This window comes from Octopus bimaculoides, chromosome 6 (genome assembly GCF_046866305.1).
Source record: "Octopus bimaculoides isolate indiv1 chromosome 6, ASM4686630v1, whole genome shotgun sequence".
NCBI classification, from domain to species: Eukaryota; Metazoa; Mollusca; class Cephalopoda; order Octopoda; family Octopodidae; genus Octopus; species Octopus bimaculoides.
This window is the reverse complement of record NC_142933.1, coordinates 39,346,462-39,356,523: the sequence shown is the minus strand read 5'-3', so window position 1 is coordinate 39,356,523 and position 10,062 is coordinate 39,346,462.

Below are 10,062 nucleotides of genomic sequence, written 5' to 3'. Positions count from 1 at the left end.
CCTCCTCTATTCACATAGTAATGTACCAAGTTACATCAGCATTTATTTCCACTCCTACTTTCCTTGAAAGCCTTCTCAAGAATATCCTCGTTACCCATGTATTTCATGCAGTCGTTAGGCTGCAGTTGTTTGTTTTTTTTTAAAAGCACTTATACAATCAATCACACCAGTCTAAGAAGAACTGTGAAGTCAAGATGCGCAGTTGCTTCCTCGAAAACAAAACATAAGACAAAACAAATATATCAATGACACAAAAAAAATAACTATTGCACCGTGTAGACAAAGTAACACACGATGCAGTAATCAGTAATACACCTGTTTCCTAAAGACCTTGATTTAATGTCTGATATATTATCAAAGTGCAGGCTTTTAGACGATAAGTTAACAGTCTTTCAATATTCAGCTCCGTCATAAACTAAATGTAAGAGTTAAATACTTAACAACTCTTAATCTCATTTTTTTTTTTTTTTTGTAAGTAATATGACCGTTGAATATGCGCTAATAATCATACTAATAATATATTACATTCCAATGAGGGATCTGAAACGTTTTATCAAAATGTCAAAACGATATATTTTATTTCTCTTCAACGTAGTTGAGCGTCAGAGAAAATGGGTGATTTCTTAGTGCTTCATGTCCGATAAGGAGGAGAATAATAAATATTGCATTAGAGTTATGGGAAGAATAGTTTGCGTGAACCTGTAGTCATGGTATATCACATATCAACAAGATGGTGGTATTAAATTACTGATATCAAGGTAGCGAACGCCGAATACGCAAACAGTCTTTATGAGCTGAACTGTTAGCGTGCATTTCAATTCCAAACTGAAATCTCTTCCTTTATCACAGCCAAGGCCAATGAAATAAGGCCAAACACTTCACAAAGTCTTTCTCCCAAGTGAAAAGGAATGTAAACAAGAAAATTATTTTCTTTTTAGACCTTAATGCCATGTGTCCTTTTCCTTCCAAAAACAGTATGATAAGATAACATGGAAAGTTAGCACTTATTTTTCTGAGTTGAGCGAGTACATAGAGGCACTTCAATGAATGTTTATGCTGTTGCTGTTGTTCTTTCTGATAAGCATGATGATTTTTAACTGCAGGTAAGTACTTATCCATGAGACATATGATCAAACCATTATAGCCATAACAAACCTGTCGTCATTTTAGAGCTATTTCGAATTACAATATCTCATGACTCCTTCCTTTTCATAAGATGATAGGATATGATTTAGAGGATATATACCTGCTATCTTTAGCACGTCGATCCTAAAGGACCTATCAAGTGTAATGGGAAAGTTATGTTAATTTTAAGGTTCAGGAATGAAAGTACATTAGTTCTTGCTATGCTTAGAGCAAACCTATTTTCAACCAAAACTATTTATTACCACAGCGTTTTGCTCTAACGTACCTAAAATTACACAAGTCAACGTATCCTTACTTTCTTTCCTCGGGCTGCAGGTTGGGATTCAGAGAGGTTTTATTTATATATCTTAACTCTATCATATGTTGTGAACAATTGTTTCATCGGTTGTTGATTCCCAATCAATCACTTGTTCACTTCATTTTATCTTTTACTTGTTTCAGTCATTAGACTTCGGCCATGCTGGGATACCGCCTTGAAGGATTTTTAGTCGAATGTATCTACTCCAGTACTTGTTTTTTTTTTTTTTTTTAGCCTGGTACTTATTCTATCAACTTGTTTTGCCGAACCGGCTGTCATGCGGTGGTGGGGAAAAACACTGACACAAAGACACACAGATACACACACATACATACATGCATACATACATACATACATACATACATACATACAGACAGACAGACAGACAGACAGACAGACAGACACACACACACACACACACACACACACACATATACATAATATATATATATATATATTTATTTATTTATTTATGTGTTTCAGCCAAGTGGCTGCGGTCATGCTGGTGCACCACCGTATATATATATATATATATATATATATATATGTGTGTGTGTGTGTGTGTGTGTGTGTGTGTATATATACGTCTTACCTTTATGCATAGTTATATACTTAAATATGTATATATAAAAGACAAGAGTTAAATTGAAGGGTTACACAATATCTTTCAGTAGAGTATAATATTTACTTCATTTTTTTTACAAAGGTTGAAAGTTAATTCGAAGTTTCTGGTTAGTAGCCTTCATTTGATAGTTTTATATATGTCTCTGAATGTCCGAATAGTTGATTTTGTGTTTTATCACGTCTATGAACCTTTAAGTTACATGAGAAGCTATGTCAACCTGTTACTCAATAAATACAACCCCAGCTATATGCGTTGTATGCAACTTCCGCTCGTTTCTTCACTCAAAAACACAACTCAAATACAATTATATGTTAGTTGGTGGTGCCTTAATATGGCCACAGTCTTTAGGTTAAGACACATGAAAGAATAAAATATACGCATTCACTACACGCATCTTAATAAGCACTTACATGCATTATACATTTTAATGGTTCCAAGGACGGTGTAAGTCGCTGCACAAGCTCAGTTCTTCTTACATCAGAAACAGCTGTAAGGTAGCGACGGTGACTACGTAACTCTTGCCCTTTTGTCATTCATAAATTGATATTGTGCTTTGTATTCTCATAACGCTTTGCACAAGGCATAAGTATACTGATATTAGTATCGGTATTAGTATCGCTATGCCTAAGCGAAACCATTACACAGACACACATATGTATATTACCGTTTTTTTATGTATGTCTCCTCTGTATTCAATCATTTAAATTCTTCCTCTGAAGAAAGATCTCGTTTATAACAAAGATACAAAGCTCTATCGTTGGAATGGAGAGTACGAAAGCAATGTCACATTTAACATGATAAAAGTCTTGCATAGTTTTACTGTTCCGCTCACAAGTTGCATTTGTAATGTGCGAATCATTTGGTTGATCTCGTTTTTTTTTTTTTGTTTTTGTTTTTTGAAAATCCAAGCTTATCTAGACTGACAATTAGGCATTTACTTATAAAACCAAGTGCTCCAATTATTATTGGTATAAATGTAAATTTGTAATCCGGATAAAGAAGCTGAAGGTTTCGAAGCAGTTGCCCAGAGTTAACTTCTTTGTCTTTGATTTTCAGAGAGATATTGACATCAGCAGGACAGCTGAACTGAATCACGGTACATACTTTTTCTTGTCTGTCTCAAACAAAAATATCCGGCCTGTTATGTTTACACTTGACAGATGTTTCGATGGGAATGTTCTACCAGTATTCCTTGTGCTGGTATTTGTGTATGTATTCAATAACAGGGGTATTCTCGATATTATTCTAGGATAGTATGTATGTATGTATGTATGTATGTATGTATGTATGAATATTTTTGTGGAGTTTATACTTACTTTTCACGCACAAGTCATTGATCACGTATCCTGAAGATACCGAACCCGGAGCCATGTAACTGTGAAATGAATTTCTTAGCCATACAATCATAAAGCCCTCGTTCTAGAGGGTTTTCTCACAGCTTCAACAAAGATTTTCTAATATTCAAGAATAGTAGTGAAGGTTTTTATAGTAAAGTACCTTTGTTGTGAAGATTGATTCACTAAACACTCAGTCCCTTCCGTTAACAATTGTAGCAAAAATAATTGAACTTGCTTTTGTAGAGCCGAAATAATTCAAAACATGACAAGTAAATTCGAAATTGAAGACTATCACGCGAGAAGCGGGTAGGAGAGAATAAAATATTGGTTTGTAAGTAAGAGAAGTTATTTTCACTTAGAGGGTAATCAAATGTAAAACAATGTTGACATATTTCCTTTATATCTATAATGTATTATATTAATAATTTCATATCTAGTTGTATTTTGTTCACTGCGTGTGACTGCGTTATGATTATACACATATGTAAACATTAAACATACTTCTGTACATGTATCTGCATATGTATAAAAGCTTGGCAAGGCTGGTATAGCGAACGATAAGAGCCTGACAAATCGATTCCTCGACGCATTTTAGATTTCCTGTTCAAGTCACTTCAGTTTTACTGATTGTACATTTAGGAAAACCATCACCATAACATATTTCCGTTCTGTTTTTACCTAAATTACAAGGCCTGTATATCTAGTAAAGAAAAAAACAGCATCACTATCTCATCAACACACATGTGGGAGTGTGTGTGAAAGAGTATGTGAAAGTGCGTGCGTATATATATATATGTGTGTGTGTGTGTGTGTGTGTGTGTGTGTGTGTTGTGTGTTATATTGCAAACACGATTTGGCTAATGTTTTATCCTTATCAAAGAATTTTTTTATTCTTATATTATCACGAGATTTCCTTGAAGTTTGTATGGAACAGTGAAGCTTCCAAATGTTTTATCAACGTTTCTAGCCCTTCATAGTCTAATCTTCAGGACAAAAGTCATGTTTATTGTTGCCTTTCTATTGTAAGCAAGACCAATGGGATTAGTGTAGATTTTCTTACAAGAATTTTTATAGAGAGAGAGTAAGATAGATAGACAGAGAGAGAGAGAGAGAGAGAGAGAGAGAGAGAGAGAGAGAGAGAGAGAGAGAACAAACAGGGGAAATAGAACTCAATACGTTATTATATATACTTTTTAATTATTTTTAATCGACAGAAAATTGCAAAAGTAACTCAAGAGTCGAGGGTTTCGTGGATATGTATCGACGTTTTGTAGGTGATATGCACGAAACTGCACTCTGTGCCATGATTGTAACATTGTGGTGATAAATATAATGCGAAACGTGTATATATATATATATATATATATATATATATGTGTGTGTGTGTGTGTGTGTGTGTGTGTGTGTGTGTGTGTGTGTGTGTGTGTACTCATAGTTATTCGGTACCGCTGATGTAGTCTCCTTTAGAGAGACATAGAAATATTAATATTTATTTATATATATATATATATATATATATATATATATATATACATATATACTCTATTTCCTAATTTGGGATATATATAAATATATATCCTTGATTCTGTCACCTCGGTGAAGTTGTGAGAAACCTAAAATAATACATACACACTTACTACTTCTTTTACATTAATATTACTTCGAAAAACAATATGTTTTATTAGGTACCAAGTGTTTTGCCATACATTTTCGTTACAGTCACTTTGCAGTATCCTTCGTAATAAAGATAAAATGTATAACGATATATTCTAAAGCCACATAATATATATATATCATTGTTACAATATATGAATGAGGTAAATGTTAAAGATAAGATTTTTTGTTTTCTTTTATGTCTCATCTACAACGGTATTCATTTAGTCACAAAATACGGCCCCGGATCAAATCACGTATCAAGCTTAAGCATATACATACATATATGAATATATCATGTGTGTGTGTTTATGTGTGTGTGTGTATGGTATATGTGTGTGTATATATATATATATGTATAAATATATATATATATATATATATATATATATATATATATATATATATATATATATATATATATATATATATATATATATATGTCCATATATATATTATCCTTTTTTTATAGAATACATGATCAATAAATACGAGTTCTGCAATAATAGTATAATACAGTATACCTGCAAAAATTTACCGACCTGCTTAAGAATGCTTTTAAACAATTTTTTCTTTCTGCATTTGATCGCACAAAGAATCAAATGCTGTTATTGCACGACATGTATATATCATTGTTTCTACGTATAAAGCATTGTTCTGCTTAGTAGCAGGGAAGAGTACGTTCCGAGGCTAGTAGTATTATTATATTTTCATTCGTGTAAATACGAGACGAAGTTTTTGTTGTTAATGAAAAGATTCTTTGGCAATGAGGTAATTTTGTATGCATACCTCAAGCCGTCTGGTAACATATGATTGCCGAAATGCAAATACACATTCACTATACAGCCATTTGTCTTCCTTTTGCTAGTGGATATATGTGAGCTGAACGAATCTTCAAAATTTTCGATAAGAGGTAAATTACACTCTGTATTTTTTAATATAAATATACTCCAGTTTATTTTTGCATATTTGAGCGATTATGCTATTATTAGGGCCCATGCAATTATTGAATACCGTGTATTCTATAATAAAGGAACATCTATCGGGGTACGTTTTAAAAGATATTTATTGGTGCAAGCATGACTGTGTGGTTAAGATGTTTGCTTCGCAAAACTGTTAGTTTAGGTTTCATCCCACTTCGTGGCACCTTAGGTAAGTGCCATGTGAGTGAACATGATAGACTGTGGAAGACTAGATATATCTATATATATGAGCATGCGTGTTTTTTTATGATTCCCTTACGCCATGACAACCCGTCTTAATTTGGTTTCCGTAAGCTAGCAGTGATATAAAAGAAAACGTGAAAATAATAATCAGATTTAAAATGAATACTCGTTTCTATTTTTTCAGTCCATTTCCTAATGTCGTCGTCGTCGTCGTCGTCGTCATTGTCATGTATCGTTCGCCTGCAGCGCATTGATAACACTACAACAAAAGACTTCTCGATAAAGCGGGAGTTCTCCAACTGCCTTTCCACTCTTGTCTATCTCTTGCATTCTTTGCCTACCTCTTAATTTACTACTCTCTATTCTTCCTTTCATAATAATATTTTCCACAACTCTGCTTCTTCGAATATGGCCATAATAGATAAGCTTTTGCTTTTTGACAATGTTCAGGAGTTGTTGTCTTTCAACTACTTGTTCTATCACTCATTCCTTTGTCCGATGATCCTTGTGAAATACTCGTAGCATTCGCCTATATACCCATACATCAATTGATTATATTCTCTTCAAAGTTTTTCAGAGTCCATGCTTCGCAACCCTAAATGCGTATTGGTCAAATGAGTGCTCGCTCTAATCCCTAATATAAAAGCATTGTTTCATATTTAGAAACAATTATATATTCATCACCCGTCGTAAATGTGTAAGTATTATATTCTTTGATCTTACAAATATCAATTTCTTTATAAAGATTTTGTGGTTGCATGATAAAATTGAGTTCACAACCCAGGCTGTTGATAATATAGGAACGCTTGAATATATATACTGATAACAAACGGATATGTAAACCATCTCCAAATACAACCAACTGCTTTTCTATAAACATGGTCTATCGAGCTATTCAAAACCTACAGATCTTTAGGTATGACGTAAATGAATATCTATGTTAATTTCAATATTTCAAAATTTGATTTTACTGCGCATTGTTGCATTTGCAGTATATCTACACACGCGCGTGTGTGTGTGTGTGTGTGTGTGTGTGTGTGTCTATGGTAAGGGCTTGTGTATATTTACATAGAGAGAAAGGTTGGAAGGTAAAAAGGTTTCTTTCCTACCCTCAGTCTACCCGATAGTAATACCTTCCGTTGAATACAGTTCTATATTTAAGAGATGAGGAATTACGTACATTATTCGACGGATATTTGTCATCATTTTGTTTCAGCCTTCTTCAGGTGTCTTGAGGAAATTTCGAACCTGGGTTCTCATTCCTAAGGCATTTTTCGGTGTTATTATTATTATTGTTCAAGTCACTGCTTGGAATCAAACTCGGAATCTTGGGGTTAGTAGCCCGCTCTCTTAACCACTACGAGGGCAATTATTGAGTGAATTTTAGGGCTTATAGATCTAATACTTTTCCTATCCTTCCTTAATACTGGTTCCCATATGCTGCTCATATCTGCACAGTATTAAGGAAGGACAGAAAAATATTCGATTGATAAGACCTAAAATTCACTCCATAATTACCTACTGGCATATGGCGTAGTGGTTAAGAGCCCTGGCTACTAACCCCAATATTCCGAGTTCGATTCCAAGCAATAATAATAACACCGGGAATGAGAATTCAGATTCCCCTGAAGAAGGCTGGAGAGTAACATGATATAAAAATTCATGTTATTTCATTCACCCACAGCAAGTTGAGCCTTTATAGCATAAGTCATGTTACCCGCGAAGTATTCCTACATTAAGCATATTTATGTATATTCTGAGTTATTTAATACACGCTGTTAGCTTAGGTTTCATCCCAGTTCGTGGCACCTTAGGTAAGTGCCATGTGAGTGAACGTGATAGACTGTGGAAGACTAGATATATCTATATCTATATATATGAGCATGCGTGTTTTTTTTATGATTCCCCTACACCATGACAACCCGTCTTAATTTGGTTCCCGTTGTTATAACATGTCCTAGATGGACTACTTGGAATTTAAATTCTCATTTGGTATGTATACAAAGCTTGCTTTAACACAAAGACTATCGCTTTCTGAATGGTACGTATATATAGCAGTAGGATAGCAGTAGAAGAAGAATCGACTCTAGTACTGAATTTTAATATTGTTTGTCGACTGCGAAAGGATGAAAAGTAAAGTTCACCTCGGCGCTGTTTGAACGCCGAGTACAAACAGCTGAAACGTTTCTCTGTACTTCGATTGTCAAATGTATTCTATTTTAGAGAACGCTACACGCTGTTTCCCTACATCGGCGGTGATCACTGTAAAATTCTCGATTCCTCCTGCATATCGTTGGGTATCATATTCGTTCGGAATCATTTCACTTGCTTGTATATGTAAATTAAATGTAAGCCATTTATCTAACAACGTCTTGCTGTTTCTTTCATCCACCTTTACCAAAAAATGAAGCCGTTTATCTGTATCAGGAATCAGAATTGTTCTTTCGTTTAATTTCCTTTATATCTACATTTATTAATATACATAGTAGCTGAAAGGCGTAATTTGTGTGTGTGTGTGTGTGTGTGTGTGTGTGTGTGTGTGTGTGTGTGTGTGTGTGTGTGTGTATGTGTATGAAAGAGAGTGAGTGCATGTAAGTGAGCAAACACGTACGTGCATGTGTGCGTGTGATCGATGTACAAATTTTAATAAGTGTAATTTATTTTCATTTATTCGAAGCCACAGTGGCTTTTGTCTGCCTCTACTCTGAGTCATTCGTTTTCATCACGTTCCTTTCAGCCTCACAGACACACAGACACACAGACAGATAGATAGATAGATAGATAGATAGATAGATAGATAGATAGATAGATAGATAGATAGATAGATAGATAGATAGAAGTCTTACATGTTTGTATATATGCTCGGGAGGTTATTTTATCAGCATGTGCATATAAATGAGCGTCAATATTATGTTGTATGTTTAATGTAGGTCGTCATATGTCATATGTCATATGTCATATGTCATATGTCATATGTCATATGTCATATGTCATATGTCATATGTCATATGTCAGGTGAATGTCACTTATATTCATTGCAGTATCTCGATGATGGCTGACATAGTTTCAGTATCGGTCTTTCAAGGAAAAACATATTCAAACGTTTGTTGTTGCATGCCATTTTGTACGGCTCCGCATGAGAATTTTAAAAAAAGAAAGCCAATGAAACATTTGATTGTAAAGTTCTCTTGCAGCTTTCAATAGAATGCTGCAGCTGCCTTGTGCTAATATTGATTTTAAATTTTTGAACAAGGTCAGCATGTTTGAGGGGCGGGGCTAGTCGATTTCATCGACCCCAGTGTTTAACCACTACTTATTTTATTGACTCCGAAAAGACGAAAGGCAAAGTCGACCTCAGCGGAATTTGAAGTCAGAATGTAAAAACGGACGAAATTCTGGTAAGCATTTTGTCCGGCATGCTAACGATTCTGTCAGTTCACCGGCATACATTCACTTTTAAATAGCGGTTTCGAATTTTAGCACAAGGCCAGAAATTTCGAGGGTGGGAGGTAAATCGATTACATCGACCCCAGTACTCAACTAGTAATAGTCATATCGACCCCGAAATATAAGATATGGTCGACCTCGGTGGAATTTGAAATCAGTGTATAATGACGGACGAAATGTCGCTAAGCATTTTCTCCCTGGCGTGCTAACAAATCTGCCAGTTCGTTACCTTACATTCACTTCTAAATAGTAAAATGTGATACTCTTGCGTTAGCGCGATTTAGTGCATGTTAAGTGTCTTGGTCACGGAAGTTTTATTGTGCCTTCCTGGTAACGGTAGTTCAGACCATTTCTTCTCAGCTATCCGCAGATTCCACTGTATATAATTCA